Below are 20,352 nucleotides of genomic sequence, written 5' to 3' on the forward strand. Positions count from 1 at the left end.
TCATCCGGGCTGGAGTGCAATGGTGCTACCTTGGCTCACTGCAACCTCTGCCTCCCAGGTTCAAGTGATTCTTCTGCCTCAGTCTCCCAAGTAGCTGGGATTACAGGACTGTGCCACCATGACTGGCTAATTTTTGTATTTTTAATAGAGGCAGGGTTTCACCATGTTGGCCAGGCTGGTTTGGAACTCCTGACCTTATGATCCACCCACCTCGCCCTCCCAAAGTGCTGGAATTACAGGCACGAGCCACCACGCTCAGCCTATATCTTCATTTTTTTGGTTAGGATTCCATATTGTTACCTAGTTGACACAACATATCTACTCTTATGAAAGAAAGCCTCACTCAAGATTTCAAAAGTGAAGTTTTTTGCTTTTAGACGCATTTTCTTAAACGTATTAGATAAAACAGTGTAAGAATTACTGTTTTAGAGGTCTTTGGCTTCCTCCTACAACCCCAAAAGAGACACAATTTTTACTTTCTTCTCTATATTAAATATTTTTAGTATAGAACGTTTAGTTCAGAAAAAATATATAACTTAAAACCTAAATTTTTTAAAGTTCACATCACTCCTAATTAATCCTTTTAATAAAAACACAGGATTTAAAAATGTACTTTCTAATTAGTACTGGTTTTTTTACATTTTTCTGAAAATACTGTTTATCCAAAAACTAAATTTAACTATAAATATGTACAGTAAGAAGGTACTACTTATGCCCTAAAAAATTATTAACAACCTTGGTATTTGTGGCAGAGGTGAAAATGTACATTTTAGCAACAGAAAATAATATATATATTTTTTGAGCTGGAGTCTCGCTCTGTCTCCCAGGCTGGAATGCAGTTGCCTGCCTTGGCCTCCCAAAGTGCTGGGATTACTGTCTACTGAAAATACAAGGCTCTCTGCTCCTCCTGTTCAACAGACAGCCGCATCTTGTCTCCCATTGCCAGCCATATCCCTGAGACACCGTGGGGAAGGTGAAGGTCAGAGTCAATGGATTTGGTCATATTGGGAGCCTGGTCACCAGGGCTGCTTTTAACTCTGGTAAAGTAGATATCATCGCCATCAATGATCCCTTCATTAACCTCAACTACATGGTCTACATGTTCCAGTATGATTCCACCCATGGCAAATTCCATGGCACTGTCAAGGCTGAGAATGGGAAGCTTGTAATCAATGGAAATCCCATCACCATCTTCCAGGAGCGAGATCCCTCCAAAATCAAGTGGGGCGATGCTGGCGCTGAGTATGTGGTGGAGTCCACTGACATCTTCACCACCATGGAGAAGGCTGGGGCTCACTTGCAGTGGGGAGCCAAAAGGGTCATCATATCTGCTCCCTCTGCTGATGCCCCCATGTTCGTGATGGGCGTGAACCATGAGAAGTATGACAACAGCCTCAAGATTATCAGCAATGCCTCCTGCACCACCAACTGCTTAGCGCCCCTGGCCAAGGTCATCCATGACAACTTTCGTATTGTGGAAGGACTCATGACCACCGTCCACGCCATCACTGCCACCCAGAAGACCATGGATGGCCCCTCCGGGAAACTGTGGCGTGATGGCCATGGGGCTCTCCAGAACATCATCCCTGCCTCTACTGGTGCTGCCAAGGCCGTGGGCAAGGTCATCCCTGAGCTGAACGGGAAGCTCACTGGCATGGCCTTCCGTGTCCCCACTGCCAAATATGATGACATCAAGAAGGTGGTGAAGCAGGCGTCGGAGGGCCCCCTCAAGGGCATCCTGGGCTACACTGAGCACCAGGTGGTGTCCTCTGACTTCAACAGCGACACCCATTCTTCCACCTTCGATGCTGGGGCTGGCATTACCCACAACAACCACTTCGTCAAGCTCATTTCCTAATGTGATGATAAATTTGGCTACAGCAACAGGGTGGTGGACCTCATGTCACATGGCCTCCAAGGAGTAAGACCCCTGGACCACCAGCCCCAGCGAGAGCACGAGAGGAAGAGAGGCCCTCACTGCTGGGGAGTCCCTGCCACACTGAGTCCCTCACCACACCGAACTGCCCTCCTCACAGTTTCCATGCAGACCCCTTGAAGAGGGAGGAACCTAGGGAGCCCCACCTTGTCATGTACCATCAATAAAGTCCCCTGTGCTCAGCCAAAAAAAAAAAAAGAAAGAAAATACAAACAAAAATAATAATCTAGCTAATCATGCTTTCAAAGACCTCGACAGCTTTCCACAATCCCACTTCCAAAAAGTAGTATGTAAATAACCCTAAGATGTCAGGATACTAAAGAACCTGATTAAAGTTTTTGGGAGAGGAGGAGAGAGAAATTGAAAAGCTGCTTTTGGAAACTGCCCAACTCTCTGGTTAATAAATGCTAATAATTATTCATTTTCATACCTCTGTCCTTATTTGTCTATATCATCCCCAAATTATTATTTAAGACAGGGTCTCACTCCCATCAGCCAGGCTGGAATACAGTGGCGCAATCACAGCTCACTGTACCTCAACTTACCAGGCTCAGGTGATTCTCCACCTCAGCCTTCCCAGTCGATGGGACTACAGGTGCGCAACACCATGCCTGGCTAAATTTTTTTATTTTTAGTAGAGATGGGGTTTTGGCATGTTGTTCAGGCTGGTCTTAAACTCCTGGGCCCAATCGATCTACCAGCTTCAGTTTCCTGCCTCGGCCTCAAAAAGAGCCATGGTGTCCAGCCCCCAAATTATAAATCAGAGAAAATTTGCCTTTTTTTTTTATTCACTTTAGAGAAAGAACACTATTACTTTATTAAAAATGTACCACATCAGCTCAAGAAAATACCATTACCATGATGAATTCCATTACAAAAAGCATTCTGATCAGGTGCAGTGGCTTACGCCTATAACCCCAACACTTTGGGAGGCTGAGGCAGATCACTGAGTCAGGAGTTCAAGACCAACATGGTGAAATCCCATCTTTCCTAAAAATACAAAAAATTAGCTGGGCATCATGGTATGTGACTGTAGTCCCAGCTCCTTGGGAGGCTGAGGCACAAAAATCATTTGAACCCAGGGAGTTGAGGTTGGAGTGAGCCAAGATTTTGCCACTGCTCTTCAGCCTGGGCAACAGAGCAAGATTATTTCAAAAGGACAAAAAAAAAAAAAGCATTTTATAGGGTTTAGAGTAGGAAACGGAAAGTTTAGCCAAAAATTTTTCACAGCTCAATTTTCCATCAAGCAACTACTATTCTTTATACCACCACAGTTTAATTCAAACATCCAGTTATTTCACAATGTAAAACTCCAATCCCACTGCTCCCACAAACAAACTTAAAGTCTCACTTTAAGAGTCAGGAACTGTAAGTAAGACACGGAGAATGATGAAAGATGACAGTATTACAAAAGGTATGCCCTTTGGAGTAAGACGTACATGTGCTGAATCCTAGTTCTGTCACTTACTCGTGGTATTCATTCAGGTATGTCACTTAACACCTAATTCTCAATTTTATTCCTGTAAAATGAGAATACTTTCAGAATTAAGTTCTTGGGTAGAAGTAAGCAGCATAGTTCCCCTTTCCCAAACAATATTAACTATAAAACCTTTAATTTGGCTGGGTGCAGTGGCTAACGACAGTAATCCCAGCACTTTGGAAGGCTGAGGCTGGCCAATCACTTGAGGTCAGGAGTTCAAGACCAGCCCAATCAACATGATGAAACCCCATCTCTACTAAAAATACAAAAATTAGCTGGGTGTGGTGATAGGCACCTGTAGTTCCAGTTACTCAGAAGGTTGAGGCAGGAGAATCACTTGAACTTGGGAGGCAGAAGTTGCAGTGAGCCGAGACTGCGCCACCACACTCCAGCCTTGGTAATAAGAGTGAGATTCCGTCTCAAAAAAAAAACTTTAATTTTAAAGCTCTGTTTTATAAAATTAATTCACAATTGTGTTTCTATAGTCTAAGAATAAAATATAGTATCTAAAAATAAATATCAAAATAATGTGTTATTCACTTTAATGACTACAACAACCAAGACAGCTGAAGCTTTTGGGTGAAATTCTGAAGAACTGTGTTGTTATCACTGTAAATCTTTCAAGAGGATGGCTGAAAGATTGCTTTTATAAACTTTCTTCTCCCAACTCAGCTAAACACACAGTGGGACCTCTAGTAGCCTTGTTTTTTTCTGATGTTCCCTTGGGGCTTCAAGGCAATCCTAAGGTATGAAAGGAATAGAGATACATAGAACCTATGTCTCACCCCTGTAACTCCAGAGCTTGGGAGGCCAAGGCAGGTGAATCATTTGAGGCAAGAAATTTGAGACGAGCCTGGCCAACATGGTGAAACCCTGTCTCTTCTAAAAATACAAAAATTAGCTGGGCATGGTAGCACACGTCTGTAATCCCAGCTACTCAGGAGGCTGAGGCGTAAGAATTACTTGAACTCAGGAGGCAGAGGCTGCTGCATTTCAGCCTACACTACAAAGCAAGACTGTCACAAAAATTTTAAAAAATAAAAATAAAAAAAGAAAGAAGCTATAGAAGTTAGCAATTTTAAGACACACGGAAAGCATGCATAACTGCACATAATATTGAAGCTAATCTGAATAAGGTTAAGAAAGAGAACATTATTGTCAACAACCAATAGCAAAGAACTCAAAGCAGTTCTAATATATTTCCAAGGCCACATCTCTCAGTAAAACGATATTGTCATTGTTACCATCATCACTATAAAAGTTCATTCAAATAATGACTAGGGTCTTTATATGCTATCTCAAACGTTAGTGAACAAAACCTAAGTCCCACTTGGAGCTGACATTCTAGTGGAAAAACTAAACACTGGAAGATTTTATCACATAAGGACTAAATACAAAGTATATTGTTGTTAAACCTGTTTAAAACTTACTAGCTATGAACAAGTTAATTAACCACTTTGTACTCCAGTTTCATCCTCTGGGATCTAAGGATAAGATAGTTCCTCATAGGGTTCACTGGTGAATTTAACAAATACAGTATATAGAACAATGCCTGCCACACAGTAAATGCTGAATTTATCACTGTTAACACGCTGACTCTTGATAATGATGTTGGAGCAGAAAATTAACCCAAAGCAAATACTGCATGTTTTTAAAAGAATAACTAACCACCTTAGCCTCACTTCTATTTATTATAAAAAAAAGTGCTTGAAAATAAAATTTAACTCCAAATTTCAAATAAGACAAATTCTAAATGCCCCCTAAAGTTATAAGTAATTCTCATTAATATAAAAAAATTATTAATTTGTTTCCTAGTCAAGCCACAACTATTTTAGAAACCCTGCTCATCATTATCATGCATACAAAAGTGAAATTTAGGCAGGGCACAGTGGTTCAAACCTGTAATCTCAACACTTTGGGAGGCCAAGGCAGGTGGATCACCTGAGGTCAGAAGTTCCTTCACCTCGGATTGGGTAAAACTCCATCTCTACTAAAAAATACAAAAATTAGCCAGGCGTGGTGGCAAGTGCCTGTAATCCCAGCTACTCAGGAGACTGAGGCAGGAGAACCACTTGAACCTGAGAGGTGGAAGTTGCAGTGAACCCAGACAGCGTCATCACACTCCAGCCTGGGGACAGAGCAAGACTCCATCTGAAATTCAGTTCTTCCTAAGTTGTTGGAAATGACACCTTAAAAGCTTAACAGTTGCCGTTATTTTTTCATAATTTAATATCCCCTATTATTCAAAGGCCCAAGAAATAAACACAATTTCTGCCTTCTGGGCAGTTAAATTTATTTTATTTTATTTCTTATTTTTTTGAGATGGAGTCTTGCTGTGTCACCCAGGCTGGAGCACAGTGGCATAATCTCAGCTCACTGCAAATTTTGCCTCTTGAGTTCAAACAATTCTCCTGCCTCAGCCTCCCGAGTAACTGGGATTAAAGGCGCCCACCACCACACCTGGCTAATTTTTTTGTAGTAGAGACAAGGTTTGCTATGTTGACCAGAGTGGTCTTGAACTCCTGACCTCCAGTGATCTGTACACTTTGGCCTCCCAAAACGCTGGGATTACACACACGAGCAACCGTGCCTGGCATAGGCAGTTAAATTTTTAAAAATTCTGAAGCTTATGGCACATAACATTCCCAAAGCAGAAGTGATATGAAAACAAAGGGATTGGGAGAATGAAAAACTGAGGCCATGGAGACGCACATATGATCCTTACTAAAAACAAGCTCTAGACCAGCAGTATTCCATGTAACATAAGCCACATATGTAATGTAAAATTTTCTGGTATCCACGTTAAAAAGAGTACAAAATGGCCAAGCGCAGTGGCTCATGCCTGTAATCCCAGCGCTTTGGGAGGCCGAGGTGGGCAGATCACCTGAGGTCAGAAGTTCAAGACAAGCTTAGGCAGGAGAATGACTTGAACCCATGAGGCAGAGGTTGCAGTTAGGTGGAGACTGCACCAATGCACTCCAGCCTGGGCAACGAAGTGAGACTCCGTCTCAAAAAAAAAAAAATTAGAAGAAACAAAAAATGATAAAGAAGCTATAGCAACTAGCTTTTTTTTTTTTTGAGATGGAGTCTGGCTCTGTCGCACAGGCTGGAATGCAGTGGTGCAACTGGAACCTCCCCCTCAGGGGTTCAAGTGATTCTTGTGCCTCAGCCTCCAAAGCAGCTGCGATTACAGCCGCCTGCCACTATGTCTGGCTAATTTTTGTATTTTTAGTAGAAATGGAGTTTTGCCACATTGGCCAGGATGGTCTTGAACTCCTGACCTCAAGTGATCCACCCAACTCAATCTCCCAAAGTGCTGCAATTACAGGCGTGAGACACCATGCTCAGCCACAGCAAGCAATTTTTAAATCACACCTGTAATCCCAACACTTTGGGAGGCCAAGGAAGAAGGATCACCTGAGCCCAGGAGTTTGAAACCAGCCTGGGCCACATAGTGAAACTCCCATCTGTATAGGGGGAAAAAAAAAAAAAAAGCATGTGCCTGTAATCCCAGCTAGTCAGGAGGCTGAGGTGGGAGAATCACTTGAGCCCAAGAGGTCAAGGGTTCAGTGAGCTCTGATTGTGCCATTGCACACCAGCCTGTGTGACAGTGAGCCCCTATCTCTTAAAAAAAAAAAAAAGTTAAGTTCTGGACTTCTGTCAAACTTTACACAATCTACAATGAAGAGTAATTCAAGCTCCAGATTTATCAATCCACGAATATTTACTGAGTACTTGCTATTTGCAAGGCATTATAACAGATACTGGTTGTATAATGATCAACTAGAAATTTTTTCTACCCTAAATCGATGGTTTTTCATACTAAGGTACTGAACAACTAATTATATAATTTTTTAATGAAGTACAGGATACTATGAAGAACATTTAGCAAAGAGAAAATCTAGAAAGAGGAAGCTTCCTTGAGGAAACTACTTTTAAAAGACTTAATGTTAGGTAAAGCCAACACTTAAGAGTACATACTGTGCAAAATAGAAGCCAACGAGGACTTGGCAAGTTTAGGAATTGAAAAGCCACCAATGTGACTACAATACAAAGAATAAAAAAAGTAGAAATGAGGCCAGAGAAGTAGTCAAGAGCCAGATTATTCAGGGTCATGAAGAATAATAAAAATCTGAAGTGTTAATAACAATCAGATCTGGGTTTTTTAGAGATCACCTAGCTGTATTACGGGGAAATGCCTGGAGTAGGATTAGAAAGAATACTTAAGAATCCTGTGAGAGATGCCAATAAGGTCCAGTGCAATGTAAAGAAGTAGATGAATTAAGACAGACAGGAAGTAAAACCTGAAGGACTTAGTTACTGCTAACTAAAAGTGTATGATCTTAAAGGAGGGGATTTTTTGATGGGTAGATGACAGTAAAACTAAGATAAGGAAACAAATAATTGAGGAGTCAGGATTTGAGGAGGAGGTGAAAAATCCGTTTGAGACATGCTGGATACAAGGTAGCTGTGAAAATCCAAAGAACCAAGTAGACAAATGAAAATTCAGGTCTCTGGTTCAGGAGTGATCTGGTCTGAAGATATTTTAGGAAGATAGGAAAGGCTAGGCACTGTGGCTCATGTCTGCAATCCCAGCACTTTGGGAGGCCAAGGTGGGCAAATCATGTAAGGTCAGGAGTTCAAGATCAGCCTGGCCAACATGGTGAAACCCCATCTCTACTAAAAATACAAAGATTAGCTGGGGACATGGTGGTGCCAGCCGGTAACCCCAGCTACTCTGCAGGCTAAGGCAGGAGAATCACTTGATCCTGGAAGGCTGGGACCACAGGCACATGCCATCACACTGACTGATTTTTTTCCATTTTTTGTAGAGATGGGCTTTCACCATGTTGTCCAGACTGGTCTCAAACTCCTGGGCTCAACTTATCCTCCTGCCTCAGCCTCCTAAAGACCTAGGATTGCAAGAGTAAGCCACCATGCCCAACCAAAAGAATATTATTTTTAAGAAATGCATGCTCAAGATTTTGGTAGTAAATTATATTCATGAGAGCAACATGATCTTAGCTAGTGAGGATACAAAGTATACTGTTCTCCCGACTTTTTCACTTGAAAATAATCCCAGCACTTTGGGAGGCCGAGGCGGGTGGATCACGAGGTCAAGAGATCGAGATCCTGGTCAACATGGTGAAACCCCATCTCTACTAAAAATACAAAAAATTAGCTGGGCATGATGGCGCGTGCCTGTAATCCCAGCTACTCAGGAGGCTGAGGCAGGAGAATTGCCTGAACCCAGGAGGCGGAGGTTGCGTTGAGCCGAGATCATGCCATTGCCTGGGTAACAAGAGCGAAACTCTGTCTCAAAAAAAAAAAAGAAAACTTTCTTAGTAAAAAGTGGTAGCTGGGTGTGGTAGCATGTGCCTGGAGTCCCATCCCAGCTACTCAGGAGGCTGAGGCAGGAAGATCACTGAAGACCAAGAGTTTGAGCCTGCACTTAAGCTATGACTGAGCCACTGTACTCCAGCGTGGGTGACAGAAGGTCTTCCAAATACTTCTAACTTCTCTTCAGTTCCCTATTCAACTCTAGCCCCACACTACAATAATCTCTTGCCTAGGGTACCTAAAAAGGTTTCCTAAATTATCTTGAGTTCATTCTTGCCCCTTTATCCTCTACATGGCTATTGTGTATCAATTTTCTTTTTTCCTTCTTCCCTACGAAAGAAACTCTTGGCCAGGCACAGTGGCTCACTCTTGTAATCCCAGCACTTTGGGAGGCCGAGGTGGGTGGATCACCTGAGGTCAGGAGTTTGAGACCAGCCTGGCCAACATGGTGAAACCTCATCTCTACTAAAAATACACAATTTAGCTGGGTGTGGTGGCACGTGCCTGTAATCCCAGCTACTTGGGAGACTGAAGCAGGAGATTTGCTTGAACCAGAGAGTTGGAGGTTGCAGTGAGCCAAGATCCCGCCACTACACTCCAGCCTGGCAACAGAATAAGACTCTGTCTCAAACAAAACAAAAACAACCAAAAAAAGAGAAACTCTCATTTTAATTGAGGAGCACTGTACTTATCTAAAGATTTTCTAGCTTCCCTTAAACCAAGAAGAGGTTATGATGTAGTTTGGTTAAAAAAATAAAAACAGGGCTGGGCGTGGTGACTCATGCCTGTAATCCCAGCACTTTGGGAAGCCGAGGTGAGAGGATCACCTGAGGTCAGGAGTTCAAGACTAGCTTGGCCAACATGATTAAACCATGTCTGAACAAAAAATAAAAAAATTAGCTGAGTGTGGTGGCAGGAACCTATATTCTAAGCTAATTGGGAGGCTGAGGCAGGAGAATTGCTTGAACACAGGAGGCAGAAGTTGAAGTGAGCTGAGATCGCGCCACTGCACTCCACCCTGGGTGACGAGAGCAAAACTCCATCTCAAAAATAAATGTATAATAATAAATAAAAACAGTTGTGCAGCCGGGCACGGTGGCTCATGCCTATAATCCCAACTCTTTGGGAGGCCGAGGCGGGTGGATCACGAGGTCAAGAGATCAAGACCATCCTGGTCAACAAGGTGAAACCCCGTCTCTACTAAAAATGCAAAAATTAGCTGGGCATGATGGCACGCACCTGTAGTCCCAGCTACTTGGGAGGCTGCTTGAATTTGAGGAGAACTGCTTGAACCCAGGAGGTGGAGGTTGCGGTGAGCCGAGATCATGCCATTGCACTCCAGCCTGGGTAACAAGAGCAAAAACTCCGTCTCAAAAAAAAAAAAAAAAAAAACAGTTGTAAGACAATCCGTCAGGAAAACAAAAACAAAAACAGAAGTTGGCCAGGCGGGGGCTCATGCCTATAATCTTGGCACTTTGGGAAGCCAAGGCAGGAGAATCATTTGAGGCCAGGAGTTCAAGACCAGCCTGAGCAACATGGCAAAATCCAGTCTCTACAAATAATTTAAAAATAATTGGCCGGGTGTGGTGGCTCATGCCTGTAATCCCAGCACTTTGAGAGGTGGAGGTGGGCGGATCACCTGAGGTTGGGAGTTCGAGACCAACATGACCAACATGAAGAAACCCCATCTCTTCTAAAAATACAAAATTAGCTGGGCATGGTGGTGCGGCAGGCACCTGTAATCCCAGCTACCCGGAGGCTGAGGCAGGTAATCACTTGAAGCCGGGAGGCAGAGGTTGTGGTGAGCCAAGATTGTGCCATTGCACTTCCGCCTGGGCAACAAGAGCAAAACTCCATCTCCAAAATAAATAAATAAATAACTGGGCACAGTGGTGGCTACTTGGAAGTCTGAGGCAGGACAATCACTTGAGCCCTGGGTTACAGTGAGCTATGATCATATCACTGCACTCCAGGCTGGGCAACAAAGTGAGACCTAGTCTCTAATAAATACAAACAATACATACATAGGAAAAAACAATAAAATGGTCTTCCATTATTCATTGTACAATGATTATCAGCTACCTATACCTATATAGAGTTGGTCATCCTATCGTATGACTAATTTAACTCTAATTTATCCTCTACATATCAGTCAGTGGTTCCCAAGGAACTCTTTCCCTGAGGCTAGAACACCCAATTTCCATAGGTCCCCTCACTTAAAGTCAACAAACATACTTATTAGCTATTCAGTTTCTCACTGCCCTACTGAGCCATAATTTACTCCATAATAGCAAGGATCGTGTTCATTTTATTAGCATAGATGGCATTCAGTAAATATGTTCTGAATAAATGAAAAAAATATAGTTACACTAAAGAACTGAACCACAGATGATATCATATATACTAAACAGATGCCCCGTGGTATCTTCAAAGGGGAAAACTACAAAATAAAGGAAAAAAGATTCCCTTCCCACTATGTTGTTTCCCAGTTTTGGGCTCGGACATTCCCTCATCCTAATTCAAGACCTGACTACATTAACAACACTTCCATGGAACTGAAATCCATCTTTACCTGGAGGCTCCGTTACTGACACATTCAACTCTTTCTAGTCCCAGAAGCAGGATGAAACATTCACAGTGGTTGGGGATGAGCTCCACAGAGTTTAGGAATATCCTTAAACTCATTCAGGAAAACAAGTACCTCCTGCTTAGCAGGCAATGTGCTAAGCAATGTGGAATAGAAGATCACTAAGAAAGAACTCTGTGGCCAGGCGTGGTGGCTCACACCTGTAATCCCAGTCATGCTGGGAGGCTGAGGTGGACGGATCATGAGGTCAGGAGTTCGAGACCAGCCTGACCAACATGGTGACACACCATCTCTACTAAAAACACAAAAAATTAGCCAGGTGTGGTGGCACACACCTATAATCCCAGCTACTCGGGAGGCTGAGGCAGGAGAATTGTTTGAATCTGGGAGGCAGAGGTTGCAGTGAGCTGAGATCGTGCCACTGAACTCCAGCCCGGTGACAGAGCGAGACTCTATCTCAAAAACAAACAAACAAAAAACAAGAAAGTACTCTGCTCTCAATGACTCACATTCACAGTTCCTATGGACAGACAGAAAGAAAGCACTTAACAAAATAGACACCTAAAATTTCATCCAAGACTCAATGACCACTCAGTATGTATCACTTTCAGATATACACACCCCAAATTCTTGCACGTGTACCATCAAAAAATTGAAAATAACTGAATGTCTAATAGACAAGATGCAAAAACTGTGCTATAGTCTATGAAATCTAAGTCACTACAGTGATTTAAGAAAAAGCAGGAAGTCCAGGCTCAGGATCACCTGAGGTCAGGAGTTCCAGACCAGCCTGGCCAACATGTCTCTACTAAAAATAAAAATATTAGCTGCATGTGGTGGCACATGCCTTGTAGTCCCAGCTACTCGGGAGGCTGAGGCAGGAGAACTGCCTGAACCCAGGAGGCAGACGTTACAGGGAGCCAAGATCGTACCACTGCACTCCAGTCTGGGCAACAGAGTAAATTTATCTCAAAAAAAAAAAGAAAAAGCAGAAAGTGTTTTATTATCAGCTCACTGAAAAGAAATAGCATCAATCAACCCATCATTGAGTATGACAAGACCAAATAAGATGGTTCATTTGAAACAAAGAAGCCTAAAAGAAAAGCACCCATAGTTAATTGAGAGAAAACAGTACATAGGCCTACATTTCTAATCACTAGAAAAATCCATAATCACACATTTGGTAAAAGTAACAGAGGCCTGCCCTAAACCTATGCTAAGAGTACTTTCAGCAGCAGCTCCTCAAAATTAGATACCTATCAAAGACCTTTTTGATGTACTTAAATTACTAAGCCTTCTACATTCTAGGTACCCTACAAAATGCTAAAGAGAAAACAATGAATATGAGTCCTCAAGGAGGTTAATCAGGAGTAGAAGGACCTATGTACAAATATCAGTAATAAGGTAACTGCTCTCATGAAGTCTGACAACGAAAAACAGAAGGAAATTTTGGCTTTAAGAAAGGCTTATTGGGGTGGTATTTTAGGGTAAGTAGGTTTTGGAAGGCAAAAAAAAAAAGGTAAGGGCTTATTCCAGACAAATGAAATGACAAAGCAAGCAATTTTGTATTGCTGAAGGTTTGACAGAGAGTGAAAGTCTGAGGTATCTGTAGGAATGCAAGTGTGTGTCTGTGACTTGAAACAGGTCAGCAAAGGCAGGTCAGAACAATAGCATAAAGGTTTTGACTTTATTCAACAGGCAGTAGAGAACGTCACAGAGAATGACATAAGATCATATTTTTGCCGGGTGCGGTGGCTCACGCCTGTAATCCCAGCACTTTGGGAGGCCAAGGTGGGTGGATCACGAGGTCAAGAGATCGAGACCATCCTGGTCAACAAGACGAAACCCCGTCTCTACTAAAAATACAAAAATTAGCTAGGCATGGTGGCGCGCGCCTGTAGTCCCAGCTACTCGGGAGGCTGAGGCAGGAGAACTGCTTGAACCCAGGAGGCAGAGGTTGCAGTGAGCCAAGATCGTGCCATTGCACTCCAGCCTGGGTAACAAGAGCGAAACTTTATCTCAAAAAAAAAAAAAAAAGGATCATATTTTTAAAATTAAATCCAGTGGTATGGCACCATTAGGGTTGAATAGAGAGGCTGGGAGAGCCTGAAGGCAGAAAGATAAGTGTAAATAAGCAAACTTTTATTCTATTTTATTTAAAGACAGGGTCTTACTCTGAAGTGCAGTGGCAAAGCCAAGGTTCACTGCAACCTCAATCTCCCAAGCTTAAGGGATCCTCCCACCTCACCATCCAGAGTAGTCAGGACTACCGCACCACCACCCCAGGCTAATTTTTTTTTTTTTTGGAGACTGAGTTTTGCTCTGTTGCCTAGGCTGGAGTGCAGTAGCATGATCTCAGCTCACTGTAACCTCCACCTCCCGGGTTCAAGTGATTCTCCTGCCTCAGCTCAAGTAGCTGGATTGTAGGTACACACCTCCACACCCAGCTAATTTTTTGTATTTTAGTAGAGACGAAGTTTCACCGTGTTGCTGACGCTGATCTCAAACTCCTGAGATCAGGCAACCCACCCACCTCGGCCTTCCAAAATGCTAAGAGTACAGGAATGAGCCAATGCACCCTGCCTAATTTTGTGAGTTTTCCGTAGAAACAAGATCTCACTATGTTGCCCAGACTGGTCTCTAACTCCTGGGCTCAAGCAACCCTCCTGCCTCGGCCGCCCAAAATGCTGGGATTACGGGCTTAAACCACTGAGAGCAACCAGGAAACATTTAACACACAGTCCATCTGGGCTGGGCGAAGTGGTTCGCACCTGTAATCCCAGCACTCTGGGTGGCTAAGGAGCATGGATCACTTGAGCCTAGGAGTTCGAGACCAGCCTGGGCAACATGGCAACTTTTACAAAAAGTAAAAAAAAAAAAAAAAAAAATCAGCAAGGCATGGTAGTACATGCCTATAATGCCAGCTACTTGGGAGGCTGCGGTGAGGATCGCTTAAGCTCAACAGGTTGAGGCTGTGGTGAGCTGTGATCACACCACTGCACTCCAGCCTGGGTGACAGAATAATACTCTGTTTCAAATATATAAATAGTCCATCTGAGATATAAAAACCTGACCTACGGGATTAACAAAAGGAATAAAAAAGAGAAAAACAAACATTACAGAGACAAGTGGAGGATGAATGGTAAATCAGTGACAATATTTTATAAAGGATAGTAACAGAGGTTGAAGAAAAATCAGAAAGGAGCAGTACAAGAGCAACCAAAGGAGGAAAGTTCTAAGATAGAAATGGAAATGTTGAAGGAACATGTACAAAACAGATGATCACAAGAACTTACTCTGTATTCGCTAACTGGGAAGGTACTGCCTGAGAAGCAGTTTTAATAGCATATGGTAAAGAGAGAAACTAAAGTACAGAAGTTAAGAAAATGAATTAACTTTTAAGAACCAAATATAGAAGAATATCTTTTCTTTTTTTTTAAATGGGTCCTCCAGCACAGTGCCTCCAGAGCAGGAGGGCAGGCCGACCAGTGACCTGGGTCTGAGAATGTCTTTATTAATATCAAAGTAGGAAAAGACTAGCCTGGGCAACAAAGCAAAACTCTGGCTCAAGAAAAAAAAAAAGTAGTCTTTTTTTTTGTAAGACTAAGTAGTCTATCTTTTGTAAGACTATCTCAGGAAACAAAAGAAGAAAAAAAGAGAGATAGTTACTAGAACCCCCTTTCTTTTGAGACGGAGTCTCACTCTGTCACCCAGGTTGGAGTGCAGTGGCGTGATCCTGGCTTACTGCAATCTCTGCTTTCTGAGTTCAAGTGATTCTCCTGCCTCAGCCTTCTGAGCAGCTGGGAGTATAGACACCCACCACCACACACAGCTGGAGTTTTGTATTTTTAGTAGAGATGGGGTTTCACTATGTTGGTCAGGCTGGTTTCAAATTTTCACCTCAGGTGATCCATCTGCCTCAGCCTCCAAAGTGCTGGGATTACAGGCGTGAGTCACCTGCACTGGCCTAGCTAACTTTTGTAGTTTTAGTAGAGATGGGGTTTCACCATGTTGGCCAGGCAGTTCTCAAACTCCTGACCTCATGATCCGCCTGCCTCGACCTCCCAAAGTGCTGGGACTACAAGCATGAGTGTTCATGCCCAGCCTAGAACTCTTATAAACTGATAGTAGGAATGTAAATTGATACAATCATCTGGAGAACAATGAAGCAATATCCAGCCAGGCAGAAGCTGAAAATATGCTCAGATCTTCCAATTCTACTTTCTAGAAAAACTCTTATATGTCCCCCCAAAATTATAAAAATGTTCAGTACATCCTTTTATCTAAAAGTTGGAATTAAATGCTATCAATAGAAAAATAAATTTTAAAAACTAACATGGAATACAATATAGTTTATATTAAAGAACTAGCACAAAATACAGTATCACAGATACATCTCTAAAAAATGCTAAGAGAAGGCCGGGCAAGGTGGCTCACGCCTATAATCCCAGCACTTTGGGAGGCCGAGGCGGGTAGATCACAAGGTCAAGAGATCGAGACCATCCTGGTCAACAAGGTGAAACCCCGTCTCTTCTAAAAATACAAAAATTAGCTGGGCACGGTGGCACGCGCCTGTAGTCCCAGCTACTCGGGAGGCTGAGGCAGGAGAATTGCTCGAACCCAGGAGGCGGAGGTTGCAGTGAGCTGAGATTGCGCAACTGCACTCCAGCCTAGGCAACAAGAGCAAAATTCCGTCTCGAAAAAAGCTAAGAGAAAAAGTTTCCAAAAGAGATGTACATTACAATCGCCTATGAAAACTGTTTTTAAAAAAACTTTTAAAAAAGCAAAAAGTATTTTATTTTTAAATTCAAGAGATACTATGTTTAACAGTAAAAACAAAATATGAAGGGGAAAGATATACACTAACTTCACATAGCAGATACTCCTAGAAAGAAAAAAAAAAATGGAATAAGAAAAAAGTTATCTAGTGAGCTTTACCTCCATGTTTTACTTTATTTGGGTGGAAGCAGTTTAGCCCAAATACAGTATGAGAAGACTATAATTTGTTAAATATGGACCACAAGATGTTCATGTATTACTTTTAAAACTTCTAAGTATAAAGTATTTCAAAGTTTTAAAAAAATCTTCAAAAATGTAGGGAGCAAGCAGCAGATATGAGTGTAACTCTTTCCACCATAACCACCAATATTTGAGATGCAGAGACCTGATTTCGAACCTCTGTTCCACCACAAATTTATTGATACTGTTAAAGTTACTTAATTTCTTCACAGCTGCAACTTTTGGATCTGTGAAACAAGAATAATATCAATCTCATAAAGCCGCCATATATTAAAAAATGTCGGATAGGGAGGGTGCAGCAGCTCATGCCTGTAATCCCAGGACTCTGGGAGGCTGAGGCAGGAGGACTGCTTGAGTCTAGGAGTCTGACACCAGCTTGGGCAACACAGTGAAACCTCCAACTCCACAAAAAATTTAAAAAAGAAAATTTAGCCAGGTGTGGTGGCCACCAGGAAGGCTAAGGCAGGAGATCACTTGAGCCCAGGAGTTCAACGTTACAGTGAGATGTAAGGTCTTGTTCTGTTGCCACTGCACTCCAGCCTGGGCAACAGAGCAAGACCTTGTGTGTGTCTGTCTGTCCGTCTGTCTGTAAATAAATAAATAAATAAATAGACATTCAACAGTCACTCTAAATTTGCAGTAAAAGCAAATAACTAAAGGGAGAAGAAAGGAAAAAAGGGTTTTGCAGTGGTGTTTACAATTAATTGATTATAACCAATTACAGAATTTTTCCCTCTCCATTTCCACTGCTTCACTTGACCAGCCTTAAAAAAATTTAAAAAGCACTTTCAATGAAATATAGTTCTCCCAACTTTCAGATTTATGTAAGAGAATAACGTGGATGACAGATGAATAAGACTAGCTATTTTATGGCTTCCAAAGCCCACTGAAGAAGGGGTTTGCAAAGGGATCCAAGATTACATACTATAGGACTAGAATCTGGATTCTTTGGTCTAGTTTCAGCAAACCAGAGCCATGTCAGGAAATCCAAAATAATCCCATTATCTCTATATTATTTGAGAGTTTCCCAAATGAACTTTTTCATTCAGGAAGGTAACATTTTAACACAAACTTTTCTCTAATTTATAACTGTCTCCTAAAGAAAGATTAAATAACATCTGGCAAATAGAGCCCACATATATTCCTTTGTATTAATATATCCCCTCTCATCCAAAAAGGATACATTCCAAGATCCCTAGAGGATGCTTGAAACCACAGATAGTACCAAACCCTATGTTTTTTCCCATATTTACGTACCTATGTTAAAGTTTAATTTATAAATTAAACACAGTAAGGGATTAACAATAATTGTAACAATACAGTATAATAAAAGTTATATGAATGTGATCTCTAAAAATACCTTATTGTACTATACTCACTTATCTTTGGACGATTGTTGACAGAGAGTAATTGAAACTGCAGAAAATGAAACTGCAGATAAGGGTGGACTTGGCCACCAGCCCCATGGATAATTGGCAAACAGACGACAAAGAAACACTATCAGAAGTACCATAGCCCTCATCTTGAGCTTTTCTTGAGGCATATTTACATCCAGCAATCACTAAACCATTGAACAATACCTTTATAATCCAAGAACAATAAGCAGAACAGAATATGAAAACATAGCTAATTCTGACATCTAACAGCTATCAGGTTACTGAATGCTTCATTATGTCCCAAGCATTGTTCTAAGCCCTGTGAAGATTCTCCTAATCTTCCCAAATTTTTACAGATTAAAAAAAATTAGAGATACAGAGCTAGTACTTCAGGTTTTAAGAAGAAAAGCCAGGACTCAAAGCAAAGCTAATTCTAAAGCCCACGCTCTTAATTACTAAGCTAACTTCAGTAAAATATGCTTCAAGAGTTAAATCTCTCTACCTCCTGGAAAGTTTAAGTTCTCATACTAAGAGGAAAAAAAAGATATACACTGAAATAATATTGCATTGTTACCCCTTCTGTAAAGTTGTATTAATAGTCAGCTTTTATATTATAATTTACGAAACGGATATTCCCACAAACCAACTACTTATTATGGCTAAATTGGTATGCAAAAACCCTGGTTCACCATTAACCAGCTCTGTTTCTCTGAGCAACTTAATCAACCTCCTTGGGCCTCAGTTTCTTGGTTTTATAGATGAGGAGTTTGGCCAAGGTCTCTTTCAGCTCTGAAATTCAATATGTTTTAGCACTTTTTCTAAGATGTTTTATTTATATATGTATATACACACACACACACACACACACACACACACATATATTTAAGAGACGGGGTCTCTCTATGTTGCCCAGGTTGGAGTGCAGTGGCTATTCACAGGCACAATCCCACTACTGATCAGCACTGGAGTTTTGACCTGCTCCGTTTCTGACCTAGGCCGGTTCACCCCTCTTTAGGCAACCTGGTGGTCCCCTGCTCCAGGGAGGTCACCATATTGATGCTGAACTTAGTGCGGACACCTGATTGGCATAGTGCACTACAGCCCAGAACTCCTGGATTCAAGAGATCCTCCAGCCTCAGCTTCCCAAATAGCTGGGACTACAGGCACACGCCACCACGCCCAGCAGATGTTATATTTTTCTTAACAAAGGTTTAGAAAATTACCTTTTGAAAAACCTTCAAACTTAAAATATCCACATAATATATACTCTTACATCTATTCTTTTACTCAAACATACTCAAAACTAATCTGTGTTATTAGAAGTCAGAAAAGTAACTAAAAAGGAAGGGGGATTCCTATGGTGCTGGGAAGGGTCTGTTTCTTGATTTGGGTGCCAGTCACACTTTATTATGTAAATGTTTTACTTTGATATGAAAAAGGGTATTTTCCCCCAAAAAAGTAACCATGAAGAAAGTAAAAAACATGATCGAACTCTACAACTAGGTTTGAGTATATGAGATGTGCAACCTTTCTGTTCTAAATATGTAAATGTGTTTCTTGAATAATTTTATCAATAATCTCTTTGTTCTACAGTTCTAATTCACGTGCCTACAGAAAAGCTCATTTACTTAAGAATCTCTGCCAGGCACGGTGGCCCACACCTGTAATCTCAGCACTTTGGGAGGCTGAGGTGGGCGAATTACCTGAGGTCAGGAGTTCAAGACCAGCCTGACTAACATGGAGAAACTCCACCTCTACTAAAAATACAAAATTAGGCAGCGGGCGTGGTGACCTGCGCCTGTAATCCCAGCTACTCAGGAGGCTGAAGCAGGAGAATTGGAGATAGAGGTTTCGGTGAGCCAAGATCTCACCATTGTACTCCAGCCTGGGCAACAAGAGCAAAACTCCATCTCAAAAAAAAAAAAAAAAAAAAAAAAAAAAAAAAAAAAAAAAAAAGAAAAAAACTCTATAGGCCAGGCATGGTGGCTCATGCTTGTAATCCCAGCACTTTGGGAGGCCAAGGAATGCATATCACGAGGTCAGGAATTCCAGATCAGATCAGCCCGACCAACACTGTGAAACCCCATCTCTACTAAAAACACAAAAACACAGGCATGGTGGCACGTGCCTGTAATCCCAGCTACTCAGGAGGGTGAGGCAGAAGAATCACTTCAACCCGGGAGGTGAAGGCTGCAGTGAACCAAGATTGTGCCACTGCCCTCCAGTTTGGGCAACACAGTGAGACTCTGTCTCAAAAAAAAAAAAAAAAAATATCGCAATATTACCAAATTCCTCTGGAACTATCTCCTGAAATTTGAAGTGTCTTAACTTTCCTCTAGAACTCAGCTCAAGAAGGCTGGGTGAGGTGGCTAACACCTGTAATCCTAGCACTTTAGGAGGCTGAGGCAGGAGGATTGCATGAGGCCAGGAGTTCAAGACTAGCCCGGGCAACATAGTGAGACCCCCCCCCCCATCTCTACAAAAAATAAAAGTTAGCTGGGTGTGGTGGCACACACCTGTAGTCCCAGCTACTCCAGAGGCTGAGGTGGAAGGCTTGCTAGATCCCAGGAGTTCAAGGCTGCAGTGAGCTACGACTGTGCCCCTGGGTGGCAGA

The 20,352-nt window shown here is 42.0% G+C and overlaps 1 protein-coding gene and 1 pseudogene across 8 annotated transcripts in view; one reads left to right on the forward strand and one right to left on the reverse strand.

Annotated features, from left to right (window-relative positions):
- Positions 1–20,352, reverse strand: part of UBE2K (ubiquitin conjugating enzyme E2 K) — a 120,922-nt gene that overhangs the window by 45,358 nt on the left and 55,212 nt on the right. The gene's annotated exons all lie outside the window — the stretch shown is intronic.
- Positions 893–5,563, forward strand: LOC108590950 (glyceraldehyde-3-phosphate dehydrogenase pseudogene; annotated as a pseudogene). Its single transcript, XR_013533137.1, has one exon. The product of XR_013533137.1 is annotated as a glyceraldehyde-3-phosphate dehydrogenase pseudogene (transcript).

This window comes from Callithrix jacchus, chromosome 3, assembly GCF_049354715.1.
Source record: "Callithrix jacchus isolate 240 chromosome 3, calJac240_pri, whole genome shotgun sequence".
NCBI classification, from domain to species: domain Eukaryota; kingdom Metazoa; phylum Chordata; class Mammalia; order Primates; family Cebidae; genus Callithrix; species Callithrix jacchus.